This window comes from Heliangelus exortis, chromosome 2 (genome assembly GCF_036169615.1).
Source record: "Heliangelus exortis chromosome 2, bHelExo1.hap1, whole genome shotgun sequence".
NCBI classification, from domain to species: Eukaryota; Metazoa; Chordata; class Aves; order Apodiformes; family Trochilidae; genus Heliangelus; species Heliangelus exortis.
In genome coordinates this window covers 130,363,310-130,390,972 of record NC_092423.1, presented here as the reverse complement: position 1 = coordinate 130,390,972, position 27,663 = coordinate 130,363,310, and the positions used below count along the sequence as shown (strand labels likewise).

The window sequence follows — 27,663 nt, the reverse complement described above, 5'->3', positions numbered from 1 at the left end:
GCACTGGACTCTTTCAAGCAGTTCCCGGTCCTTCTGGAACTGCGGGGCCCAGAACTGGACACAATATTCCAAATGTGGCCTCACCAGGGCAGAGTAGAGGGGAGGAGAACCTTTCTCTACCTGCTGACCACCCCCCTTCTAATGCACCCCAGGATGCCATTGGCCTTCTTGGCCACAAGGGCACATTGTTGGCTCATGGTCATCCTTCCATCCACCAGCACCCCCAGGACCCTTTCCCTTATGCTGCTCTCCAGCAGTTCAGTCCCAAACCTGTACTGGTACCTGGGGTTGTTCTTTCCCAGATGCAAGATTTACACTTGATAAAGTGTAAACAGGGTATAAACAGTACCCTCCAGTCTGATAGTTGTAGCACCATATGGCCTTTTAGTACTTAAAACTGGGTAAAATATCAGAGTAAACTTAAATAGTCACCAGAATAATGCCCAGAACTAATATGGGACCAGACTGACCCCAGGGCTGCAGAGTCCCACATTGGCAGGTTGTGTGACACTGGGACTCATCTAGAAGACACACATGTGCTAGAATTTTTTTTTTTTTCTTTTTAGTACAAACTGCCCTTGATTAGTCATCGACCTGGTTTAGAAGGTGCACTGCTACCATTCAAGCTGTGAATGGAGAACATATTTAAATATAATAGGCTCTGAGATCATTTTAAAACTGGCCTAGATCTAAGCCCACCAGGGGCTATAACTAATTTGATAGAAACCATAGATTCTAAATAGAACCACCTGAGACCTCACAAGAGTTCAGCTATCAGGTTCACTGTTCTAGCAAAAAGTCTCAGCTGAGTTCTCCTGACTGCTCTGTGGCCCTTCTCAGCAAACTGAGGCTGATCTGAGAGGCAGCAGGACCAAGTTTCCTGGTGGGTATCCTTCTCCATAGGAATTACAGAGATCACGGGAGGAGGGAATTATGATTCCAACTCCCCAAACCATTGAAAGACTGCATTTTTGCACAATTCTGAGTCAAAACCATATGCAGCTCCACAGTTTTGGCTGTGTTTTGCCTTGGGTTTTTTTCCAGCTAACTGTTCCAAAAGGTAGGAGTAAGTAAAGTCACCGTATGTTTTAAACCTTCCATACTGGAATGTTTTGTGCAGTATGCAAGTCCCATTTTTAATGTCAGAAGCTCTTCCCACCTGAGCTTTTAACTTCTTCAGCACTGAATAAGTACCTCTGCAAACTCAGGATTAAATATTTGCCTTTATCAGCAAGCAAAACACTGTGAAACAAATAGGTGTATGTATGTGTAGTAAGTTGGTTTGCATTAGCTCCTGCTACCTTTTTGCATGAGCTGCCACTCCTGTGTCCTCCGGGCCATAGCATCACTGGTGCTGGTTCTATATAGAGAATGCACCAAACTTTGGCTGATAGTGGGTAGCACATAGGTGCTTCTGAGGTAAAAGTGTCAGCCCTCAGATGGTAGCACAGCTGAGATTCTCTTGCCCATCTCTGATGTCCACCGAAGTGGAAACCAGCTGCTGCCCCAGGCTCTTTTTTCAAATTTCATTTCTTTCAAATTTCATCTCTTCCCTCTCCAAATGAGGTTTGAATGAAAGCTTTGTGTGACAGCTTTACAGCTGCGGTATTTGCCTCCAAAATCACTTTCCCTCTTCTATATCATAGTGTAAATGCCATGAAAAAGGGACAGTAAAGCAAGTGTTAGTGTTACAGACTAACACCATCTTTAGCCATTGCAGGCAATACTACAACCAGCATTCCAAATCCAGTGCTACACAACTGACCAGATATTCCAGTGTAGGCAAGACTCACCTCTAAAACTGTACTAAATATCAAGTGCAACTTATTTGTCAACTAACTGTCTTGCATCAAACGGGAGCAGACTTTCCTAAAATGTTTATTATACTTCCTCCACACCAGCACAATCAGCCTGCAAAGTCTGATATTCATAATTAAATCCACATTCCCCTAGACCCCAGTCATTAGAACTGTATCATGCCCTTTCTTGCCTGGGGCACAGGAATAATGTTAAAATCTTGAACGTGCAAAGGGAGGCTTTCCCCCAGGATTTAAGCAAGGCAGAGATGTGGCTCACTTTGCATGCAGACAGGGTTAATCTTTCCTTCTTCCTGCATTTTTCGAACAGCCCTCCCGAGGGGAAGTGTCATATTACCTCACCTCTCATTCCTAGGGTTTTAAATTGGACTGGATTTGTATTTCCCTGGAATGAGAGACACTCAATCAGTATCCTGGTTTGGATTCATCTTACAGAGGTAGGTGGGACCTTTACGTGAAGCAAGTTTGATTTGCTTATTCCCATTCCAGCCCATCTCGTTTTGCACAAATCCTGGTGCAAAACCCCCCCTTTTGTGCAGCTGTGGAAGACACTGGGAGGAATCACTTCTTGAAAGAGGAAGTAAAGCACTGCCTTCCCATGGGAGGATTCCTGGAGACAGAAAGACAGGGTGGTTAGCATGTCAGCATTGTCCTGGCTTGTCTACACATGAAAGTTATTTCAGAATAAGATAGGGGTTGAATGTAAAGCAGGATAGGCATTCCACAACTGCTGCTTGTGTTGCAGAGATCTCAGCAGAAGCAGTGGATCAGGGAAGCTGAATATTGATTAACTGGGGCTTCTCTGTGCCTTCTTCAGCTATGTCCAACAGAAAGTAAAGGCAAGGACTTTGAGGACTTTGTATGCAGCACAGTTCATACAAAAGCAGAAGTAAGCTATTGCAGAACAGTCAGAATTAAATACAAAATTCTTATTTTCCTGACTTTGTAACACTGAAGCAATGAGACATCTCCAGGAGTCCATTTAATCACCCTTCAATGTCTTTGGCTTAGAGCACGATAAGAATGCAAGACAAAGGTGCATGAAAAGGTGACTTAAAAACATTTGTTCCCCCTGGGTCTCACACCAAAAATATTCCAGTCCTGCCTGTGTGCCCTTCAGCTGCTGCAGGCCTGGCTCCAACACAGCAGCTGGGAAACTCACGGGTGCTCTTCACCACCTGAAATGCACTCCCTGGTGCAGCAGAGTTCAAAAAAGGCAGTTCCCATTACACAAACATTTACTCCATTTTCCACACTAGCACAGATGCAATCAGTTTAGCCAGATTTCACCCAGGTATTCTGCTTTATCCCTAAGCACCAGGGATACAAAGAAAGGTTATTCTCCATAGCCTTTAACTGAGATTTTATGTCTACCATTTTGTTGAGCAGTCTGGCAATATACTTTTGGTTTCCACTCCCTGCTGTCTGCTGCTGGATAGAAGTAAGGCAGTCAAATTAATACAAACCTCACTCTGAAGGCATTGGCTGCCCACCTTTTTCCAGTGCCCTGTATACCTTCTGCAATGATGGGCATGACACGTTTTCTGAAACTAGATTCTGGTGCCTATCTGGACACTCACTAACACACCTCATCTGATGACAGCAACACCCAAGCATAATGGTCTTCAATATGATCTTCAATATGATCTTCATAAGACCCTTATTTGCTTACTTAAGAAAAAAGGTTCCTTGGTACTCATGCCATGCTTCTGCTACATGTTCACGGAGTGTTCCTGGCATAATTATTATTATTAAACTGGTGCTGTAGGTGCCAAATAAGTCTTGGGGTGGCAGGAGCATGTGAGGGGCAGAGGTAATGGGAATAACAGGTGGATTTTTTATGGCTTCTGCATGTTCCTGCTGTGCAAACATGAAGGCAGCCTCCCCACAGCTATGTCGTGTGCCTTACACAGGTATCTGGCTTAGGTTTGGTCTTTGGATGCTCAGGTTTTCCCCAGCCACCTCTGCCCACAGTCTGCCAGAAAACTCCTTACACTTCTGAAGGGAGAGGGCAACACCAGTAACACCTCATGAGGCAGAGGAGAGGAGGAGGAGGCAGCATCCCTCAGGCATTTTAACTGACTTTGTGTGCATGACAGCAATTAAAAAGCAGTTATTTTACTTCTAGCTCCCATACAGATGAGAAGTTTCAGAGGAGAGGTCCTCAAAGCACGTGTCAAAGCCATTTAAGCAAGCAAGGCACTTGCTGAACCCCACAGCCCCTTGTTCCCCATCACCAGGCCCTTCCTCTCTGAAAAAAAACCACCCTGGAGCTTCTCACCTCCATCAGCCCCTCTGTGTCGATCCACTCTGCTCAGTGCCTTTCTCCTCACAGAAACAGGATGGCTGCCACCTCCTCCCCCTCCAGGAGCTCCTTCCTTTGCCCAGCAGAACCGCTTCGGGTCACTGACCCAGCAGTGTCCTGGCACCCACCAGCGCTGCCCTGAGACCACCCACCCCTCCTGCCCTGGTAATGAGGACCAGACCTGCCCCTGCCCCCCAGGACTTGCCCTCAGCTCCAGCGCTGATCATGACACGGTGCTTCGAGGCTCAGACCGCCAATTAACACAATTCATTAGAGCTGAGGTGCTAATTAGGCTTCCTCACCTATCAGCGCTGCTCTCTGCTCCATGGGGTGTCCCAGCAAGAGCAGCCGCGTTGCCGAGACAGCGCAGGTGAAAATCCTCCCCTTTGCTCAGCTTGACAAAAAAACATTTTGTGTTCACCCGCTCAAAGAAAAATCCCGAAGGTTCGGGGCTGATCGGCACTGGGAGCCTGCAGACCCTCTGGCTTAAGGTGGAAACACAGCAAAGAAACAAAATGTAGGATCCAGGCATGAGAGTGAAAAGCGGTTGTTTTATCTGGGGAGATAGGATGATTTTTACTAAGTTGAATGTAGGTAAAACTTGAAAAGCATTTTACATGTGAAAAAAGCAAGGAGTTAATTTTTAATATGCCAGAATACAGAGTTTTCAGAAGGGTGTCTGCTGAAACAAATACAGTTTAGTGCATTCAGCAGACTTAAATGTTTTTAACATCTTTTCCTCCACCAGCGTGGTGGACTCCAAACTCCCCAGCTGGCTGACATAGTAACACTTTATCCCCCCAAATGTAGGAAATATTTCCCGTGGATTTAAAAGGATGCATTGCTTTGTTTTCCCTAGAACATGATCAGAGGCTAATGAAGAAAAATTACTTTAACAGTGGCTTAAAGAGTTACTTTTTTTTTAACTGAGAAGTCCCAGGCCATGTCTTTATTGTTAAAATAATGTAGTTTAATGTAGCTATAAAGTTCAAGTTGAAACAGACTTTCCTACTGTTTCTTACAAATTGACTGATGGAGCAGAGGTTGGACTCACTTTTTAGAGGGTCTCTGGGAAAAAGCACTTAAGCATTATTTGGAGCTTCTATAGAAAAATCTGGGAAACTGCATTGTATTACCTGGGCCTCATGGTGTGAAACATCTCCAACTGTGAGCAATAAAGTAAAAAATGTGTGTTTAGACAGACATAACATCTTTGGAGGAGGATGAAAGAAAAGTACAATAAATCACATCAATTTGGTAAATCTGAACAGCACTCCCCAACACCTTTCACTCACTATGTTGGCAGCAGTCCTGACATTTTCTCCTCTAGCTGTGAGTGCTCAGCAGTGAGCAGCTCCTCCTCTCTTCTCTCTCTGCTTTCCATAGTACTTATCCCCCAACTCAGAGGAATGCAGTCAGGGAACATGATGATGTCTTGCTCCTGTTTTCTGCAGCAAGGATATAATTCTTCAGTCAAACACATTAATTCTTTAGAGGTAAAGCTTCAAAAACAGACAAACGCACAGTATTCCAGCAAAGAGTCACCATCTGCCTTCCCCTCTCCTCCTCCTCCTCAAAGGAAGGAAAAAAGAAATTTAGCAGAGGCTTAGCTCTTCATTACCTGCTTGCACTGACATTCATGAGATTCCTTGCAGGATTTTTCTTGCTACCCAGGCAGGATGAACACCCACAAAAATTGGCAAGGAGATGACTTTTAACTCATTTTCAAAAGCTGGCTATATTTCAAGTAGACAGTGTCTCTCTGGTATCAAACCAAGAAGAATTTGGTTTTTCATTCCTCCAAAAAGTAGAAAAGGCAAGTAGCCATCCTACTGGTTGCTTTGAATACTAACAGCAAATAGGATGTTTCAAGCATTAAAAGGAATACGACTTCAGCTGTCAAAGCCTGAGGATGAAGTTGCATTCTGGCCTGATAATATCTTTCAGCTGAGCATCCTAAAAATCCTGAAAGCAGAGTTTGCTTTCTGCGTGTTCTGATCCCCTGCCACTATGCTAAAGATGCAGGTACTGTTGCCTAGAGCAGGAAACACTTAAATGTCAAATTCAGAGCTCAGCCATTGTGTCAGGAGAAAGCTGTTACTGAAATACCAGTTGTTAGTGTGCAACATTACACATAGGAATTATATTTGTATGCTAGCAAAAGCTGACTGTTGTTACAGAAGCACAAAAAAGTAATTTTGTTGGGATAGGGGTTTTTTTAGATTCAGAAAAATTAAAATAGCTCCCTTAGCAAAAAAATCCTAAGCAAATATCTTCATCCAATTTACCATGAGTAAGGAAATTTCCTGTCTTGGCAGAGCTCTACAAGGCTTGACAAGGCCTCAGATAACTTGACTGATGACTGAGAGTTGAACAGAAATGCAGAGAAGCAGTGGGGACTGTTGTAGAAGTGTGGCTGCAGAGTTACTCAGCAGAAGGAGGCACATGTATTCTCAGACAGTGTAAATCTTAATAAGCTTCAAGTCAATTCATTGTCTGGTACTACCAAGAAGCATTATTACCCAAGATAGTTATTCTGAGGCTTTCAGTTTAAACTCAGCTGCTCTGAGTTCCTCAGGGCAGTGAGGTTCTGCCACTGCACCTAGGAAGTGGTACATTTGAGAAAAAACAACTAAACCACGCTTAAGCCACATGGGAAAAGATAAACTTGCTGTATAGTTCACATGCTGCAGGTAGGGAATGTGATTCTTTTGTATGAACCCTATTGCAAGCTCAGCTTGCAAAGGACTAGGAAGGACTACGTAGTCCCACAGAATTACATGACTGAGGTTTTTATCACTTACTGGAAGTTTTCCACAGCCTGAAGAAACAGTTGCAGTTTATTGCATCAATAAGAGTGCAACTAACATTACAAAGTAAGACTACAGTGTTTATTCCAGGAAATTATTTCCATAGTTTGATGCCACTTATTACCTTGAAGGTGAAGAGCAATATTACTACTTTGTAGTCATTAGCAATATAATTATTGCTAATAACAGCTGAACAGCTCATCAACCTTAATACCTCCTGTGGCATACACGGAAACCTTGACTGCAACCTCTGCCATCCACAAGAAGAGAAAGCAAGTAAACTCCTGAATATTGGCAGCAGTGGAATGGATGACACTTTGATGTTGCCACAGATACAGGCTTTGTAATGCAACACAAGAGGCAGTTACCTTTCACCTTTCATCACTTCAGTTTGATCAAGATTTCTCATAGGCCAAGCGTGTGATTTTTACTAACCATAGGAACTTACGTGCTTTGTTTTCACCTCTGCTTTTCAAAAATATTATAAGAAATGTTGATATATTCTGTTTCCTGGCTTGTGTTTCTCCAATGCTATGTCAGGCATGGAGTCTTGTGCCATGTTAACACCAGTTGTCTCAACTTGTCTTGAACGTGCTTAGGTCTAGATGGTCCTGCCACTGCATCTGGATAAACTGCATTTCAAAGTTAAGAAGGATTCAAGATAAAGCTGTTGTTCAGGTTTACCACCACTCCTGGACACAGCCTAGCAGCAGGAAGAGAATCCTTCTATTTAATCTACAAAGGATCTGACCCAAACTACAAATCCATATACTTCAGTCATTTTAAGTATTTGCATTTTGATCCTACACTATAGAAGTTTTGCTAAAATCTATACACACAAATCCCCTGATGCTTGGAGAAGAATTTTATATTAGCAATGGAGACCTGATGCTGATGCAACGGAATCACCTCCCTGAAAAATTCAAGCTATCTAGCCAAAAGATTCTTTTGCCTGTATGTGTTGTGCCTGCTTTGCCTGTGGGTCCTAGGAGAGGTGCTGGCAAATCTTTGTCAGTGAGAATATTGTTTTTCCTATTCCTGAGTCAGTGAGGCTGTGCCAGGAAAACTTGGTATCTGGGCCCTGCCTAGCATGACTCCAGTCCACTTCCACCCCTCTCTGAGCAGACTTTACAATGAATGATGTGCAATATCTCACTTGAGGCAACTCACCCAGCCTCCCTCCCCAAATCACTGCAGCTGCTAGGAAAACCAGTATCCTGCAAATTAGACACCTACTCTAAAGAACAGTGTGCCTCTCAGTAACAGACATGATAAATGCTATGAGTAATGACAGATCCATGTGTTAACAGCACTCTCTATCAGCCACCTACTGGCTCATTTCATTGCTTCTTTTGATAAAGGCTTTTCTCCTCTGGTTATGTATGAAATGCATACTTCTCCTGTGAAGGTGGATCTCTTTGCAGAAGCAGTGGGAGCAGAAGGGAGAAGTTCTTGAGTCCTGACTGCAGCTGTGAAGCAGAACCCGTGCTGATCAAAATACCAGTGCTCTTTGCCTCAGTTTCCCCACTCATCCTATGAGTAATGTCTGTGTTGTAATCACGCTGAAGGAGTAGTTAATATTTGCATGCTGGTGCTTTGGAGATGCCAAGCAACAGATCATCCCAGGAGATACCAGTAAATCAATTGTATCTACACAGGGAACAAAAGCAGGCACAGATGCTAGCATAATGTTATGTATTTTGGTGCAAAATGAAACAAAAATCCAGCCTTCTGTCCTCAGATTTCTTGTCAAACATTCTTTGCTTCACACGCTGAAGCTGTTAGTAATATAAAGCATATTTCTATCCTACTTTATTTTACATAAAAAGTGAAGAACCATGATTGAATTTTAATAAAAAAGAAGGGCTTAAGTTACATTCTCCTGGGATCATCTGTAACAAAGTGTAATAAGTTTCTCAATATCTGACCTAATTATATCTGTCCTTCTAAGTTTTTTTTCCCATAAGAGCTAAATGTCTATGGTTAAAAATAACATTTGAAACTCCTCCAAGTTCCAACAGAACTTTTTCAGCCTCTCTCAAATTTAATATCTATTTTTAATTTGTTTTAATTTTTCACCCAACTTTAAAAGTTATTATTTTGAGGCTAGCATTCTGCTCTATTATCCAGCTTCTAAAAATGTTTGAGTTAGATAAACTTGAAAGCTGGAGGGAAAAAAAATGATATTACATGTGTTTTTTTCATGTTGGAAAAGTACCCCAGCTACTGCAACACGTGACAGGCATGGGGAAGGAAGGATGCCTCTGTGGCTGAAAAGGAATTGGCCCTATTAGAAATGTATCTTCTGGGTCACATCGAGGTCTCTTGACAGATAACACCAGGCATTCTCTGATGGCTGTTTGTATCATTTGTCCCCACCTGAGCCAGCAGTCCCTGCCCCAGAGCAATGGAAAGTGATACAGGCCCCAGCCCCTGCCACCCATCTGTCCTGTTCAGAGCTGCCCATACCTCTGAAAAACTGGTAAATTGTGCTATTCTTAGAATGGCAGAATCTTTTGTAGGCATCTCTTCCTCATGGCCCTGTTATGAGAGGGCTGGCACAGACCTGAGGCTGGGATGCCTTGCAGCTGTATTCTCCTCACACAGCAGAGATCCCAGTGGCCATTTAAAACCTTTGTGCCTCCGTTTCTCACCCATAACCTGTAGAGAACAGGTCTGACCCTACTGACCCGATGTTGCCAGGCTGAAGTCTTAGCACTTGCCAAGGGCTAGGAAATCATGTATAAAGTGTTTAAGAGATATAGGGATTATTATAACCGGTCACACTCCATTTCCAGGGAGGTTGATAATAAATAACATTTATACAGTAACCTCCATTGTGAAGAAGCCAAGAAGAAAGCAAGTCTGCAGGCAGGATCCAGGCAGGAATTTCAGATGGGAAATTCATGTCTTCTGTCAAGAAGCTTTTTTGACCATTTGTAAGGAAGAATCTGGAGATCAGAGAGACTGTTTAAATCCCAAGCTTTGTACACCTCCAGGAGTTCTGCATCCATCACTGTGGACGGGCCATAAAGCCTCATCCCGGAGCTTTACACATGGTGCTGGGGGGTCAGAAGCTCAGAGCCGCTGCGGGCTCCGTGTTCACGGTTCAGCTGACGGGAGGGGGGCGCAAGCTGAACAACAAATGCAGCTCATAATTCCCAACCCTTCTGCTCCGAGGGTCTGGGAGACTTAAATGTCACAGTATACAAATGGGAATTGTTGGGAGAAATAGAGCAATGCAAAGCTCAAAGTGATTTCAAAGGCATTCAAGTCCAGCGCTTTCTCTAGTTCATAGCACAGGTTCCAGGCTGGAGCAGATTGTCCAGATTTCTTCAGGAAGAGGCAGTGAAGGGCCAGGAGGGCAAGGCAGCAGCTCCTCAGCAGGTCCTGCTGTGAAGAAGTCCAGTTTGGGTAGATGCTGCCATTTGGTGGTTCAATATTCCCAAAGAATGTGTCCGTTCTGATCCCTGCAGACTGAGACGGGCCAAGCTCTTCAGTTTCCCTGACCTTACCCTGACTGTGAGGTTATTCTGCTGGTGCAAAACCCGATTCTGAATTGGGTTCTGAATCACCCTGATTTACCTGAAGCACCTGACTTTTCCTAGAAACACCTGTGAGGGACATGTTAACATCTTTCCTGTGGACTGCCTAAGGACCACAGGCAGCTGTGAGCTTCAGGGGGTCAGCTTCAAACGTGACCCCCTGCTATAGGGAATTCAAGGCAGAGCCAGCCAAATGCTCTTCAGAGAGCTGGTGGCACTGAACAATGCCATCCTGAGGACAAGGGGCCAGGGCTGGGTTGCTCCTGCCACAGGAAAGGGGAAGGAAGGGCAGCACTGTGACAGAAAACCAGACTTGCTCCTGCTGCCTCTACTGCAGAGATAGGCAGGGTGAAGACAGAAGTGCTGCTGCAGGATGAGGCCTTCCCTTTGCCCCAAGAGCAACTTCTGCCCAGGCCATCTGCACTCCTCTGGTGGCTGTAGCAGCTGTGAACCTGGTTTCCCAGGGCTGAGGCCTCATGTTGCTGTGACAATCTGCTGTCCTGTGCCCATTTTGTCCTGTGCCCCCCCTGCCTGTGCCCGCTTCTCACCCCGTGTGGGGTCTGTGTGACAGTGCACATTCCCCTGGGGTGGAAAAACCCTGTCTGGAACCTGCAGAAAGCTTGGCTAACATCTAATATCTAGATGGACTGCATCACTGTAGGTCCCTCCCAACAGAACTATTCTTTTTTTATATCACAGAGCCATCTTACTCTTCCCTGTGGTGGGATCCCATACAGAAGACTTTCTGGAGGATGTCTGGAGTTAAGGCCTATCCTCCAGTAAAAGAAACTGTCCTGGGGTGGCTGGGGTTGGCAGCAAGCAGGGGATCCCCTTTTCATCCTTGGAACAACAAAACCACCAGGCAAAGGAGGAAAGAAGACAAGACAGCAAAATTGGGCTTTTCTTACTTGGGTTTCTACCTACTTTAGTGGGGACTGGAATTTAGCAGTGGTATCCTGGATCACTTGTAATGCAAGGGGGGAGTTTACATGTGAATAAATGCAATGTGCTTCCATGTTAGCTATTTTCCTCTGGATAAGGTATTAAACTGAGGGTTTTTTTCTTTTGCCCATCCTTTTTTTTCAAGAGTAAGGTAGAAACTAAGGATCCTAGACACATCTGAAAATCTAAATAGCCCAAATTTTGGATACTTGTTTTTTTCACAAAGATGTTTTCTAATACAAGGATGGTTTGCAAGCACTGAACGCATAACACTCTTTGATGATATATCACAGCTCTACCAAAACCACTTTGGGAAGCAGAAGATGTGAAAACTGCTGTTACAGAAAAGCCAGAGTAGATCTACCTTGAAATAAAAGGTCTACAATTTTACCAACATTAGGCATCCTATTTTTGAAAGAAACTGAAGAGACAACTGTTTTATCCCCCTGAAAATACTGACATTTCCAAAAGCAAGATAGTCAGAGGTAATGAGGCTGATTTACAGCAATAGATGCATGCAAACATCCACTCCTAGACAATGAGCAGGAATGTCAGAGACTCATTTCTAAACTGTTTTCCTATGTCTGATTTTGAAAAATCTGTTCCTTGCTACATTGAACTCATCACATATCAAATATCTTCTTAAATATGAGTTTGGATGTGATACTCATCCTGGACTTCTGCAAGATCAGTTCTGATGTTATGGTTTTGAATGTTATTTATTTTCATTGTACCATAACATTTTTCAGTCCTCCTTTTCATTTCTATCTGATCTCCCAGAAAAACTTTACAGTCCTGATACATTGTTTTCATAGTTTCTCCAGTAATCTCTTTGAAGAGACTGGACAAGATAGACCATCCCTCAAATGATGTAGAACATTTCCCTAATGTGGACATTATGTGTGCCAGGAAATTCCTGACTTAGTTTGAGCGTTTCCATACTGAATTCATGTGTGTCAGGAGCCATCTGTCCTTGCTGGAGACTGCTCATTCCCAGAGAGGTTATTTTGCACTTCTAGGTCACTCCATCTGCCTCTGCTGGTTCCAATAAAGGGCTCCCCATCCCTCACTGGGAAATATCCACCTACCTATCACCTGCCAAGAGCCCATCATGACAGATTCATTTCAGCATCCTATGAAAAAAATCAGATAGCAAACAGTGGTTTGGGTTTTTTTGTTTATTTACTGTCCAGATGCCGCTTTTTTAAAAATGACATTTTGCAAGTTCTGATCACCCGAAGAAGGCTGAAACAAAAACACTTTAAGCAGAGGCACAGAAACAGGATTCTCTCCCGTGGCAATTCTGGATTTCCCACAGAGCTACTCCGTGGTTCTTGCAACAGCCTTTACACAGTCCCTGCTCCTCTGCTCCCCACAGAGAGATTTCAGCCAATGGAGCTCAGCACCTCCTTAAACCTGAGGGCTATGGACAGACTGACAGACTGGTGCCACATGCAGCCAAGGTGCAAAGGCAGACCCAGAGGCTTTTCAGCTCAGCTGTGGGGCTCACTGGGAGGTCAGAGCCTGCCCACAGTACCCTTTTGCAGTCTGCTGAACCCTGCACAGCAGAACAGGGTCCTCTCGTTTCTAGCTGCTGCAGCCTTGCTAAAGGGAATGAGGGTTTGCTCATCTATCTCTATTTGTGAGAGCACTCAAATACTGAAGTTAAATCCAGGCTTATCCTCTCTTTTCTTTACATAAAAGCTCCCACTCAAAGCAGACATGTTCTCTAATCTATTATCCTCTATATTGTTCACAGTGGTTCTAATTTTTCCCACGTTGCTCAGAGCTCTATCCTCAGGTGACTGTTCTCTGAGCTCTCACAGCTCAGCTTTACCTTTCAAATAAGATTTATCCATTAGAAAACAATTCCACTGCTTTTTTGCAGCTCTCATTTTGTCACATATGGATTTATTCAATAAATGCTTTTAATAGCAACATTTCTAGGCTTTGTTTGTCAAGAGCTGCCAGGCTTTTACAAGCCAGGGTTGGCACAGACTCTGAACTGCCTCTCTGTACCCAGGAGAGAGTTTCCTGCAGGTCATGACAGAGGTCCTGCACACACAACTAAATGAAAGGAAATTAAAAATATGAGCATCTACATAATTCACAGCCACTAAATGTTGGGAAATATCAGGCTTCCAGTGATTTCTGGACCTGGGCAGAGCTTTTAATAAACGCAGGGATATGTGATTTAAACTGCAGTTCCAAGATCTACCCAAAGATCTAAAAGCCCAGCTTCAACACAAGTACCAGGGCAGGGAAATATATAAAGGCCACCAGCAAGAGCAAATTCAGCCAGCCCAAGGACACAGGGAAGTAACAGGTGACAGGACAGAAGAGAGAGGTCAGGATCAGTATGCCAAAAATCTCTCTTTCCCGGGTCAGCCTGAAATGAAGCAGCATTGCTGTTGTCTGTCTGCTGCCTGCTGCAGAGCAGGGGGTCTCCAGCATTTGTGCCTCAGTGTGTGTGGCCTCCTCCTATGCAGGACTTAACATTTGTCTCCTGAAGAACTGTAAAAGGAGGTGGCTGTTGAAAAAGAGAGCGAGTCTTTTCTTTTGTTCTGTTTCCTCAATTCCTTGCTTTTCCTGAGGTCTTCAGATATCTGTTGCTAAATCCTTGGCCCAAATTCTCTTCCTTGAAAGTAGTGCAGTTTGTCCAAAGAAAAACTGAAACAGAAAAGAGAATATATTGCCTAATACTTTTTTAGGGTTTCCAAGACTTATGAACTCCTTTTGGTGCTTATTTTGCTTTCATTCAATAAAATATTTAATACAGTCAAACATTAGGAGCATTTGTTTTTGCTCATCTTCTTCCATTCTTTCCAGAGTCACCCATGGGCCCAGAAGGACTTATTAATTAAATTCTCTTGGTACAGTGTTATCTCTCTCTGACTATCTCTATTTTCTGTACTGCAGCTTGTGTACATTGTTGAGAGGAATCAAAGAGAGCAAAGAACCAAATAAAAAGATCCCTGGAGGAATACAGTGTTCGATTATACAAAGAAAACCCGCAGTTTGGATTGCTCATCCTTATTTCCCAGAGGAGGCTTCAAATGTCTTTGTTCCTCAGCTTTTTAAAAAAATATTCCTTTTCTGGTAAAATCATTTTACCTATGATCTGCAGGCCAGGCTTTTGGTCACGTTAACCTGTTTTTCCATTATCAGCTGTTACATATTGTTCATCCTCATGCTCTGCCTCCATCCAACAAACACACTGTGAGGAATTATGCAGCACCCCTCCCCATGGCTTTGTGTCCAGGCTCCAGGACTTTCCACCAGCCTTGGGTTTCCTGAGGGATCATAGCTTCATGTGAACAACAAAGTGGGTTCTTCTCACAAATGACAGAGTGTCATAAACACATTACTGCTGATAACAGTGATGATGAGATCCCTGGAGAGGTCAGGGGAAAGGAATGAGCGTGGGGCCCAAGGCTCCCTCTCATCTCCTGACGTGCTGTACCTGTTTTATGGACAAAGAACAACTTCTGCTCCTGGACCTGTCAGTCAAATCCAGCTTCCTCAGTGCTAAAGTTACTGTAAATAACATAATAACTCTTAAAAACACAAATGGGAAGTACAGTAGTATATATAATTCACTAAGTATTTCAAGCTGTGAACTCCCTGCCTCATTGCTGTCCACAAGGTGTGTGACTCACTGGCATCACGCCCATGTTATATGTGCATGCATACACATGTTTTGGTGTGTTCAGTAGTTTGCTCTTGTCTAAAAATAAAGCTAGAAAATGGAAGGGGAAAATCCATTTACTCCCTTACACTTTATGCTGGGAACTTGATACTGCCTCCACTTTGCTGCCTTCCCAGCTGGCTAGATACTGTATCGTTTATGTTGGACCTCCTCCAAGATTAATGGCATAATCTGTACAGTTTTAACAGCCTAATCTTGCTAAATCTCTTTGTTTTGAAATTTGATTGTGCCTGATCTTCATTATTTTAATTGTTTAATGTATTATAATTAAGGCTCAATTAGATCTAGGCTGATTCCAATGCAGCCCAATTCCCATCTGCCTGTGAGCTGCAGGAAGCACAGACAAACCAGGCTGATTTTGTGCCCATTTTTCAGTCCAGAGACCAGGTACTGGTTTTATCACTGACTTATGTTTGACTGCAGGCAAGTCGTCTATTTTTTTGCTTCTCCAAGGGATTCCAGCTTGCTGTGTTTATAATGTAACTGGGTCTCAGCACAGGTTGACATCTTTACAGGGAAGTGTTATGGATATAACAATAACAACCCACAGCCCATCCCATAGGCAGCTGTCTCCTAACTGGGGCAGACTCCTGTTTATACAGAGCACAGGAAGAAAGACCATGAACACACAGGCTTGTAAATATGCATGTCCTTTCAGCACAGAACACAGAAACCTCCCTGTCCTCCCCACCCAGCTCATATCAAGTTCTGGCAAGATTTTGGTACTTCCCAGAGGACAGGCTCTCTGCCTACATAGAAGGAAGCCTTCTACTTGTTGTGCATGATGCAGCCCCATTGAAGCCACACCAGTTCTCTCCTGAAAATGCTGTTGCTGCAGCTTGCACAGGCCTGGCCTCCAGATCCTCTCCTCTGGTGCAGAGATCCTCTCTTCATTCTGCCTGCATCCAGGATGCAGGGCAGGATCTCTCTTAGCAAGGGGTTAAGAACCAGGTGCTTCTTCTGAAGATAGAGCTGGGAGATGAGTAAGCAGGGATCATGTTTTCCTTGCAAACAATGAACAAAGCTGCCTACCTTTTGTTCCCCATCACCTCAACCAAGCTATTCAGTGGGAAAAGCATCCACCCTGGACACGGGGGACCCAGAAGCAATTCACTCCTCCACATGAAAGAAGGCAAGACCATTTCTTCAGAGCACACTCTTGCTAGCAGACTTTACAAGAGGACTTTTAGCTCCTCCTAAAAGTTTGCCATATTTGTCCAAAAATTAATGACAGAATATTGGTCCTGAGAGTAATCACAGCCCAATGGTCTGCTGGCCAGAGCCTGCAGTGGAGGACAAGATCTGGTTCTGCTATGTACCCTAAAGGACTACTTTTGTGTCTTATCTGGTGGTTTTATTACTGTGTAAAATAAATACACTCAGACTACCCTTCTGATTGGTATCAGGGTTCCCTAACACCTTCCTTGCAGCAGTAAGCAGCATGGTGAAAGACCAAAACCACCCAATAGATAACAAATCAGATCTTGACTGACTTCATCATAAAAGAAAGATGGGAAAAACCAAGCATATGCATTTTCATCCCCACAAGGAACCATTTGTTAATGCTCCCCAACTTGATAAAAGACATTCCCTTCAGCATTCCAGGCAGCCAACTGCATGAGGTCACTAACTTGACAGCAAAAAACATGTGTTAAAAGGAAGATGCAACAGGTGTGACATAAAAGAAGCACAGGCCCTTGGACCAGCAAAGATGCCCCCCACTAGGCTCCAGAAGAAGCCTCCACTAATGCTGGACTCCTCACAAACACTGGTTCTGCAGTGTCAATGGTTTTGTAGGCTCAGCCGCAGCCTTCTCCGAAAGTGCTGCATTCAGACTGCTTAAGACCCTCCCCCAAGACCAAGAAAAATCATATCTGACTTCAGAAGTTTGGTATAAAAGAAGCAGAGAAAAGGACCTCTAGAAAACATGGAGATAGAATTTAGGCTTTAAAGCCCTAGGAGAAAAAAAAAATGTCTCCTTTATTTTTAAATCCCTTCTTTTTCAGATCAGTAAAAATATTCAGTTAGAACGACTGTAATCAAAATAATACACTGTCTATTTTTGTAAACTAGTTTGGGAATTCTTTTCCATTCCCAAAACATAACACAGGCTCATTTTTAGGTAGAGAAACATTTTTATTTTTGCAATTTTTTTTTTTCTCTCAAGAAAATGCACTTTCAAATTACACGCAGGACGGATTCATCAATTTGAAAGAGTTTGCAGGCTGTAAGAGCCAAAAACATAATTGGAGAGTTTGCAGACTTGGTGCCAGGTATTCTCACATCCAGCCCTTTCTGATGAGACAGTCCAGCCCAATGGCTGGGTACAATTCAGCTGCTGACCTGCTCTTTGTTATGCTGTCAGTGGATGTGCTGTCAGAAACACTGATCCAGGTGGGCAGAACACGTCCCACCCCAGCAGCCATGAGCACAGACTGGGAGGAACCCAGCAGGAGCTATTGTTGCTGAGAGAGAATTTGCCAGAGCAAGAAGCTTGATGGGGAGAGCTGGTTAGGGAGGAACGGGCCAAAATCACCATCAGAACCGGTCTGTGGGAGGAGGATCGTGGCTGGGGTAGTTTTTGTTGGTGGCAAAACACCAGAGCAGAGAAAAAGAGCACTTTAATGCTGCATACATCCAAGTGAATGCGTTGAGCACCCTGAACATCCTTTGAGCTGCTATTCTTTATCTACTTGGAGAGGTGATATGCTGGAGACTTGAATCGCTGTGTGAATGTTGGAGTGGTGCCCGGGACTGTGTGAGCTGGCAGCAGGACGTGCCCAGCAAACTCCCAAATCTTCCTGGGAGTGGCATGTTGCACAAGTGCCAGGAGAGCCACAAAGATGATTAAGGGAGTGGAACATCTCCCTTATGAGGAAATGCTGAGGGAGCTGGATCTGTAGCTTGGAGGAGACTGAGGGGTGACCTCATTAATGTTTATAAATACGTAAGGGGTAAGTGCCAGGAGGATGGAGCCAGGCTCTTCTCAGGGATGACCAATAATAGGAGGGATAATGGGTGCAAGCTGGAGCACAGGAGGTTCCACATAAACATAAGGAAAAGCTTTTTCACTGCGAGGAGGACAGAACACCAGGACAGGCTGCCCAGCGAGGTTGTGGAGTCTCCTCTAGAGACATTCAAAACCCACCTGGATGTGTTCCTGTGTGACCTATACTGGGTGATCCTGATCTGGCAGAGGGTTGGACTCAATCTTTCAAGGTCTCTTCCAGCCTTTAACATTCTGTGACTCTGATTTACAGCTGAGCTACAGCTATGTCAGCCTAGCTTGTTATCCAAGAATCTTCAGCAAAAGTCTTCCCCAAGTTTACATCCAGCTGCTTGAGGGGTGAGCTTGGTCTTGTACATCTGTGCACCAAGAGCTTAAAAGTTTCATCAGAAAGAGAACCCCTAACTCTATTTGTCTACAATGGAGATGGAGAAAACACATAGTTTGGAGAGCTTATTCAATGCTAAGTACCAGTAGCATACACCACAAGATCTCATGGATTTAAGTGTGCTCTGTGGTGTTCAGGACATTTCAAGAAGTTCCTGCCTGAATATCAACCGTAACTCTAGATGGACACTTCCAGCTCTTCACCTTGTCTTATAATCTGCTTATTAACAGCCCTGCTCTGTTGCTTTACTGATAGTTACAGGATGCAGTACAAATCTTTCCATCCTTTAAGACCATCTATGGATTTCATCTGTAGTAGTGATTTTTATTACATCTTTTTCTTCAGCCAAATTTTGAAACTAGATACACCTTAGACTTCTTTAAATACCCTCTTTTCCTTTTTATTTTCAGAGCACGTAGATTATTTTCTACACTGTGTTTTCTGGGTTTAGTTTTTTCCTCCAAATCTTGTCCCTCCACCTGTTTTCCTTAGAATCTCTAAAGAATCACACTGAATCTCTGCTTTTGAGTTCAGATCTTATATGGTGCTAATCATCTTCTCTGAAAATTGGCACTGGTACACATCTTAATCCATGGCCTAGCAAAGTCTTCCTGTCTGCTATTGTCTCCATAAAACTTTTTGCATTTGCAGGCGTGAGCTGTAACCAGCTCTGGTGACAGTTTTTCTGTAAAAGATGAAAAATGATATTGTAAAATCTGGAGCTGATAAACAAATCTGTTGGTGAAACTCAGAGGAATTCACAGCATTCTGAAGTTAGTCTGCTGCTATTATTGCTGCTCACATGCTGCTTATTGTCTCAGAGAGATCATTTGGTTACAACCTACTTGCACTCTTCATTAGCCTGGCCAGAAGCCTACCAAGTTTGAAAAAAATACTTAACTGGGAAGTGAGACATTAACTATTTGAGACATATTAGCATCCATAAACTTGGTAGCCTTCTTCAGCAATTCAATTTTCAAGTTCAGTTGTAAGAAAAAAGAAAACCAGTAGTTGGGGGGGAAAGAAAGTACCCGGCCTGTGAGACCTTAGGCCTGGAGTTTTTGCTTCAGAAATCTTTCCTCAAGGCTTAAGTTTCAAAGTCTGCCCTAGCTAAATTACAAGAAATATTGGTTTGGTAACCCTGGCCCCCTGGCTTGCAAGTGACAGAGTGGGATCTCAAACCTTACCTGGTTTCAGGTTTTCCATGCAGCCCCAGACAAATCTGTGGACATTTACCCAAGAGCTTTGTCCCCACAGAGCTTTGTCCCCACAGACTGGGTGTAGATGTCAATTTACTGCTGACCTTTAAACAACTGTAAAACTGTAACTTGGCCATACTGCAAGCACTCCCACTAATTTTACACTTCCTGGGGCTTATCTATTATGCAAAACCAGACAGGTTTCACAAGCTGGAAAGTTGTGTAGAAGAGCAGCCCTTTATCACAGCCCAGTACTATGTATGTGTCTATTCTTTGTTTTGACATCAGCTCAGTTGTGAACTCTTTAGATAATTGATCAGAGAAGCACTACAAAAACTTTCCACGTTAGATAAGGTATCCATCTTGAGGAAGAACCTGGCAGAATGACAAAAAGGAGATGAGACATTTCTCTTTCTTTTTCCAGATAAGCTAAATGTTGTAAAATATACAACTCTAACACAATTTTTGAGCAATACAGACTGTGGGACAGCTGCAAGCCTCCATCTTACAGGAATATTCTAAAAACACTGAGATGTTGGGTTGGATATACTATTTGAAATGTGCTTATAGATTCTTTTCCTTTAAAAAAAAATGAGTTGCTTAATTCTGGTTAGTTTCCTTTAAATTAGATTCACACAAGAGCTGGAGCTTTAATATGCCAGGTAGCTGGCAGGGGCACACTGTAAGAATTCAAAAATAAATACCAAAGCAGAAAATTCTCTAGGAAGGATGGAAAGGGGTCAGTATTAATTAGTTTTTTTACAGATATTGATAACAGCATACCCTAACAGCCCAGTTGAACTTTTCAGATGAAGAGACAGCCGGTAACTGGCTCTCACCAGGCTGTATCTGAGACCTCATTACTAAGTCAGCCAGAATTCTTAGGCTGGTTAAGTTACAGAAATTGATGCTGAGCCAGGAGAGCAAGGGGAATACAAAGATAGTAACACACCCTGGAGATTCTGGGAGGAAAAAAGGTCTTCAGGGCGGGAAGGAAGAAGAAGAGGCCAAGTAAGAGAATCAAGTTGCTCTGCAAGAAATAAAACAAACAAGGCCGGGTTACTTGATTGATGGTTTTCATGGACTTGTGTTGTCTCCTAAAATCTCCCCTGCCATAACAACCTCAGGTTCTCTCCCAAAGCCTGCTCTCCATATAGGGCACATGCTATGCTCAATAAAAAATCTTTGAGCATTCTCTGGCAGGCTGGTGGCTCTCAACTGCTACAGAAAGGCTGCCTTCCACCTGCCTTTTCCACAGAGCAGGCATTTGATTATGCACTTTTTCCTCTGCACAGCTGCAGTTTTTCACAGACCTTATTTATCTTGAGATTTCAGCTCATCCTTCAAATTTGGTTGAAATTTGGGTCCCAAAGTTTTTAAGGGGAATTGCTGAATGTACAAAGAGATAAACAACACAGTCTCGTAAACCTAATTTCAATGGCAACCAGGCTAAAAAATGCCAGTTTTTAATTTCTGGTCCCGTTCATGCCAAATGTTGTCCAACATTTCAGCAGCAATCTGTGGCCCTGAGAGCCTCTTTCAATATCCTATCAAGAATATAAAATAAATTGTGATAAATGTAGTCAGTATAAAATAAATGTAGTTGAAATTGGTTGCTGGGATGCAAAACTGAAGTTGACAGGCAGTTGAGAGGAAACCTGCAAGAAAATTCTTATTTTATATATTTCTTTGGGGCTTAGCAGCCTAGAGCTGTCAAAATGGTTTTGCACATGCTCGGCAGCAAAAACAAGGGAACTGAGCAATTTTACCAGTGGAAAATAAGTTCCTCCTGCATTATGAAAATCTACAAGGTTAAAAATGCTACTAATGCCTATAATGTGAATAAAATTACTTATTTATGTATATAGGGCCCTTGTAAAAGTACATCCTGAATGTCTTCAGTAGCCTGTTGTGATTATTTTACCAAGGACTTGTGAAAATCTAAATACAATACATTAGTAAATTATCCTTCATCCATATCACTATTGAACCATTCAGATACCAGTGAGAGATTAAGAAGACAGATTCTTCAACTCTGGAAACTGTGATTTCTTAGGCCACCTCATAAAATTACCTTGGAGGGGCTGTATCATTGCATTTTTGAGTAGAACTTCAAGGGATCATCTAATACACTGTTCTCTGTATTAATAACTCCCTGGATTATCACTTAAAAATAAGAGTTCAATGCATTACCCATTGATTCTTTCAACAACAAATGTTTATAATGAGAGTTTGCATATATCCTATAGCAGCTACTCTATTTCATTTTTAAGGTCCTCCCAAAATCCTCAGGGTGTACCTTACAAGACTGGTAACCTGCACCCTGGCATTTTTCTGATGCCTTCAGCTCTAACACCTAATATATATTCCTAAAGAAAGTAAAGAAAACAAATAATCTATCATTTAAAAAAAATTAAAAACTAACTCAAGATAAATGCATACAAGACAAGAAGGTCTGAAATTAAGCAGCAGAACCAATTTGAAACAAGACATTATGGAGCCTTTTTCCTGACAATCAAAGTCAAAACAACATTAGCTAGTGAGGTCAAAGAAATAAAAAGTTCAAAAAAGTAGGTATAATAGAATTATGTTAGTCTCAAATTTGCTTCAAGACATCCTGTCTCTCCTGGTGACACTTTTAAAGTTTTTTCTTCCCCACTCAAAAGAAATTTACACAAAATGTAAATGAATACAAGCTAAAAAGAATTCCAAGTTGCCAAATCCCAATGGCTATTGGTTGGGAAAAGAACCGTTTTCATCTATAAGCAAACATAATTACTCGAGATTCAGCATCTCAGTGTGTAACTCAGACCTGGAGGACCAGGATAAGGCTGATGCACAGTTAATTCATCAACACCAAATTAAATTCACTCCAACTTGGACTCCCAGCTCTGAAGAACCCATGTTTAGCCAATGCCCCCCATGGAGCTGGTGGCTGACTGCCTTCACACATCCCAGGGCAAAAGTGCCCTTTTCTCTACCATTCATCTTGATTCCTGTGGGGAGATATGGATTATATAGACAGTACACTCTTTCTGTGTATCTTTGGAAGATGCACAAATACCTCAGTATTGAGCAATAGGTTAGGAATTAGAATATAAAAAACCCATATATGTTCCATTTTCAGGCCTCTGTGTAGCCAAGTGTTTCCAGACACTGGTGTTAAGTCTCCTTTTTGCTGCTGATGGTTGGAGATACTTCATTTGATCTCTTCACAGTTCTGATGACTGCAGCAGCATCCCTAAAACGCTCTTTAGCTGCATCTCAAAATAGTCTGATTAATCAATCTTATTCAAGACTGATGAACTTTCTCTGTGCAGATTGTGAGCTTGCATCTAACACTGTAAAATCAACTCAGGTACAACATAAAAACAAACTGAATTTTCCATAGGAAAGTAGGTACACCCAAAGTTCAAAATTTCTCAGCAGTTCAAGAATTTTTACACTTTTACATTCAATGTGTCAGTGCTCAGATGTCACCAACACACTCAAGCACTGCAACAAAAGGAAACAAACAAGATCTGTGTGTGGAACTATGTTCTACCTGTGACAGCCTGGCCAGTCAGGCCTCTCAAACCCTCCTTCCAGCAAACTGGTTACTGAAGGCTATTGCAGCCCTTCAGGTGTGGCCAGGTCCTGATGTCCTCCCCCATCTCATACACTGAATGTCAGAAATGAAAGTTATTTAGATTAAATTCAGCTTTTAGTGACACCTATCCAAGCACGTCTTTCATATTTCTCTGTAGCTTTTTTTGAACAAGAACAGACAGCACCTGCCTTCCTTTCTCAGAAAGGTCAGCAGGCAGTTAAAGAGTGGGGCTGATTTATCTTCAACATCGGTGACAAATTCCGTGAAGGGAGTTGCCATTTTACATCACTTTTTTTTCAGAATTAAGGAATGTGCCAATTTACAATTCTTCACTTCTATGTCATTTATCTGGTGCATATTCCAATATCCTTCTTGAATACTTGTCAGTTTAGTTACAAGATGTTTGCAAACATTCCAAAATTATTTTTGTGAAAATGACCTTTGCATTTTATTGACATTGGAATCTGAGGAATCATCCATGGGGACATTTCCAATCATGCACAAACTCTCTACATATATATTTAAACCAATCCACATCGAAAATTCTAAGATTTAAACCCAAGGTACAGGATTACCTAAGAAGGATTTACTGGTACTTTGATTCTTCGGCTAAATTTGTAATTATTAAAAAATAAAACTAGTCTATGGACAGCTGGGTGAGGAGGTTAGAGAGGGTTCTCAGGACATTTTCGGTGAAGCAGAGAGAAAAGCCAAGCGAGATCCAGCAGCTCTAACTACTTTCCACTCTGTGATGGAAAATAGCAGCCTTATCCACAATTTTTTGTTTTATCATTGGCACCTGACACAGAGTCAGAATCTGACTCAGTTGAGACCCAAAGTGGGGAGAGGGATTGGGGGGTGCAGGAAAGAACAAAAGGAAGGAAAGTCTAAAATGCAACTATCCTTCACTGAAGTCTCTCAGTTGGGTAAGTCTGTAAGTGTGTTGCTTGATTCAAAAGCAAGATCAGAATATAGAGGAGAGGAATTAGTATCTCATTCCCTTGTGCAAAGCTTGAAGTTTGGCTTGGAAACCACAGGTTGTGCCTAAAAATGTTATTAAATGTTTTATTCCAGAAATGTGGTAATACTCTGACAACCTCGCTTTGCTAAGTGTGGTGCAAGCAGCTTAACAGAAGCACACAAAGGATGCCTAAGGATACTCTTTTATACAGTATTATAATGTAGCCTAAGAATCTGCAGGAAGGTATGTAACCAAGTCACAAAAAAAAAAAAAAAAAAAAAAAAAAATTAGCTCCTGACAGCAGGAGAGCACACAACAGAGCTGGAATTCCTCTTCCCCCCCCAACCCTACCCCCACGCTGTAGGCCACAGAGTTGCAGAATCATCTTCTGGTCTCCAGAGAAATGCCCTTTGCTAGGCTGCCTTTCCTCATTTTCCTGTTCCCAGGAAAAAAACCAGTCCATCAGAACATCTCCATTTTCTAGCAGCAGCAAGGTTAGCACTGAGAGCAACCACTGCTGTCCCTTCCAGTTCCGACAGCATTCACTGACTTTAAGAGCTATTCCTACAGACATCCTGGACTGTGCTCCCTGGCCTTCCTGAGGGTCTCTCTTCAAAATTCCTGCCACCCTCTTCCAGTGCATGGATAACCCTGCCTTGCTACCCATCCACTTAATTGTGTATGGTTAAGCACAGGGCAGAATAACTACATACTTATGGGAGAAAGGATGAGAGGGAAGAAGAAAACAAAATGCTGTGTTAAAGGGAGACTGAAAGGTGTCTGGGGTCATTTTCTTCTCCTTCCTTCCCCTCCTTTTACCCCCCATCTCTCAATTTCTTCTTTTCACATAAGAAAGGGAGAAGTACTGTAAATAAACATACATATACACTTTTATATGCAAATGTGTCTAACTCCACAAATGAGTTTTTGCTCCTCGCTGTCGCCAAGCCCGCCTGGCAGTCTGAGATAGTGAAAGTGCAAGTCATCCAACCAAAAGCTGCCTGGAGAGCAGCAGGGAAAATGCATCTGAAGAAAAGGAAACTGCCTAAAGCCTATCTTTTTAAGAGGCAAAGTTCCCCGGCCAAAACTTCAATAAACAAGACAAAATAAAACATTCCACACGGGTGAGGGGGGAGGAAAAATCCAGGAAATATAAGAATAGAAGACAGCAGGAGAGTATCTGCTTAAGAGCAGCATATGCAAAGGTGAGTAATGTCTTATTCCTTGGATCTGTTTCAAATGACAGAGTTCATGAAATCCAGAGCAGTGGAAATGGTGTTTGGCAAAAATAGCCCACTTAAAGGGGAAGGAGTGCAGCCTCTATTGACATATGGGGCTGTTAGCAAACAAGAACTACAGTTAGTGGCAATTAGGGTTGTTGCAGGAGATGTTCCATTCAATCCAAAACCAGAAATAATGACAAGAAGTGAATGAAAAGGCTGATGTCCTCCTTCCACAAAATTATTAACACTGCCAACAGTATTGCAGCCTACTTCACAAGGGGTTCCCCCCTATTTCCTGGAGATATCAAATATAATACATACCTGTGCTTCAGCTAACATACACTGTAATCTGGATTCTTTATGCACTTTTAAGGATTATTATTTTTCCTGCAGCATTTAATATTTCATCGTGTTATCACAAAGCATTCAAATACCTCTGGAAGTGTATAGCCTATATTTGGGTGGTTGCCATTTCAAAGAGACTTTCCTACAAAATAAAGGTTTAAAGCTTATGTTAAAAATGAACTCTGTAACACAACTTGAAGCAAGTTGCAGCAAATGCTGTGCCATCATACCATCTGTGTTCAAGTACAGCTCTCAAGCTCTCCTCCTATTGCTTCCTAAAGTGGAAAATAATGACAAAAAATAAAAACAGATAAGATGAAGAAGCATTGTGTATTGGAATACATTATGAACCTGAGCCTTACGATGCTTGTTTCAAAAATTAACTCCTCTGTACCTGTATACCCCACCAAAGCATTGCTGGGGAAGTAAAAAGGAAGGTTATGTTTTTCTTCACATTTAAATTAAGCAACAGTGATCTCACTTGACACAGCTAGTAAATTTTGGTAAGCTTTGCTCTACCCAGTATTGCCCACTTTGCCTTTTTTTAGCTCTCTTCACAAGCATTCCAGCAATATTCCACAGGAACGTGAGTGAAATTCATTAAACCTTGAAGTAAATGGAAGGCACTAGAACTGATGAGAATACAAGAAAACAGACCCCACTGTTACATCAGTATATAAGACAACAGAAGTTGCTGAACAAAACTCACACAGAGAAAATTGTACATTATGGCAAACCTCAGCATCCATCTTAGGCCATGAGAAAGGAGAGCAAGAGATCCAAGAAACAATGCTGTGGGTAAAATGCCATTACAGAAAACCCAACTGTTCTTTATATAATACAATTTAAATGCTAAGTAAAAAAAGCCTTATTCTTAAAAAGCCAACTTTGTCAGATACAAATCTGATATTCAGTCACAACACAGGGTGGCTGTTTTGAAGATTCAGAAATATAAGCCCTGTTCTGGTCATTTTATCACAGTCAGGTCTACAGTCACTTCATCAGTGTAGGGTGGAAGGAAGACAAATATGCCAAGAAGCTACCCCAGAAGCTCCTGGGAAAGTCAGGAAAAGGCAAGACTAGGGGAGGCAGGAGGCAGAAGGCCACTTGCCTGCAGAAGAACCTGTGGATGCTGCTTTCTGGTACCGCACCAAACTTGTCCCAGACAGTACCATCCCAGGAACACAAACACACACAGCTTTCTGTGAGGCAAGCACTTCATTCTTCCTGTGCTATTCCCACATACTGCCCTACCAACAGATTTTTATGACTGACTACACAAATACGTCTGTCCTGCACTGCAGCTATTTCTGTGCAAGTTGCTAACTCAAGCAAGAGTTGGTGATCCAAGCAGGAGACACTCAGAAAGCTGCTGCCGCTCCATTCCCAGTTACGGCTCCACAGCTGGGATCCAGTAACCAACCACGTGGCCAGAGCCCGAGTTTGTGGATGAGACCTGGCACTGAAAAGGATGGGGTGGAGTTCTCACCAGGGTCTCCCATAGACACCAACCAGCGCCTGGAGTGCTCTGAATCCCTAGCAGGGTATCCACCTCCTGCTGGAGGTGCTTTTCTTCGTTGCCAGACACCACTTGAGTCTGGTAAAGAACATCTCCCTGCCCCCTCTATCCCACCCGAATCTTTTGAAAAAACATACTGAGGTGCTTTCTCTATCTTACTATTCTCCATCTTTTTTTCTAGTTCTGTGAGATAGTGCTGATCCCAGAACCCAGCAGAACGCATGCAAGAGGTCAGGACACCACATACTTGTGAGGGAATCACGCCAGGGCAAGCTCTTCAAAAAATGGGGCAATTAAATGCAGG

The 27,663-nt window shown here is 42.7% G+C and overlaps 3 long non-coding RNA genes across 3 annotated transcripts in view; 1 reads left to right on the top strand and 2 right to left on the bottom strand.

Moving 5' to 3' along the window:
- LOC139793428 (uncharacterized) overlaps positions 1-11,540 on the top strand; it is a 51,128-nt gene extending 39,588 nt beyond the window's left edge. Inside the window, exon 2 of the long non-coding RNA XR_011724605.1 lies at positions 11,177-11,540. This is a non-coding gene — a long non-coding RNA (uncharacterized lncRNA). The remainder of the gene's footprint in view (positions 1-11,176) is intronic.
- A 1,748-nt stretch (positions 11,541-13,288) lies between these two features.
- Positions 13,289-15,985, bottom strand: LOC139793427 (uncharacterized). Its single transcript, XR_011724604.1, has 2 exons — positions 14,534-15,985; positions 13,289-14,089 (listed from the first exon to the last, which is right to left on the bottom strand). It is a non-coding gene; the product is annotated as an uncharacterized lncRNA (long non-coding RNA).
- Positions 15,986-18,820: 2,835 nt separating this feature from the next.
- On the bottom strand, positions 18,821-19,781 carry LOC139793426 (uncharacterized). The gene is made up of 2 exons (XR_011724603.1): positions 19,711-19,781; positions 18,821-19,208 (listed from the first exon to the last, which is right to left on the bottom strand). It is a non-coding gene; the product is annotated as an uncharacterized lncRNA (long non-coding RNA).
- Positions 19,782-27,663: the final 7,882 nt, after the last annotated feature.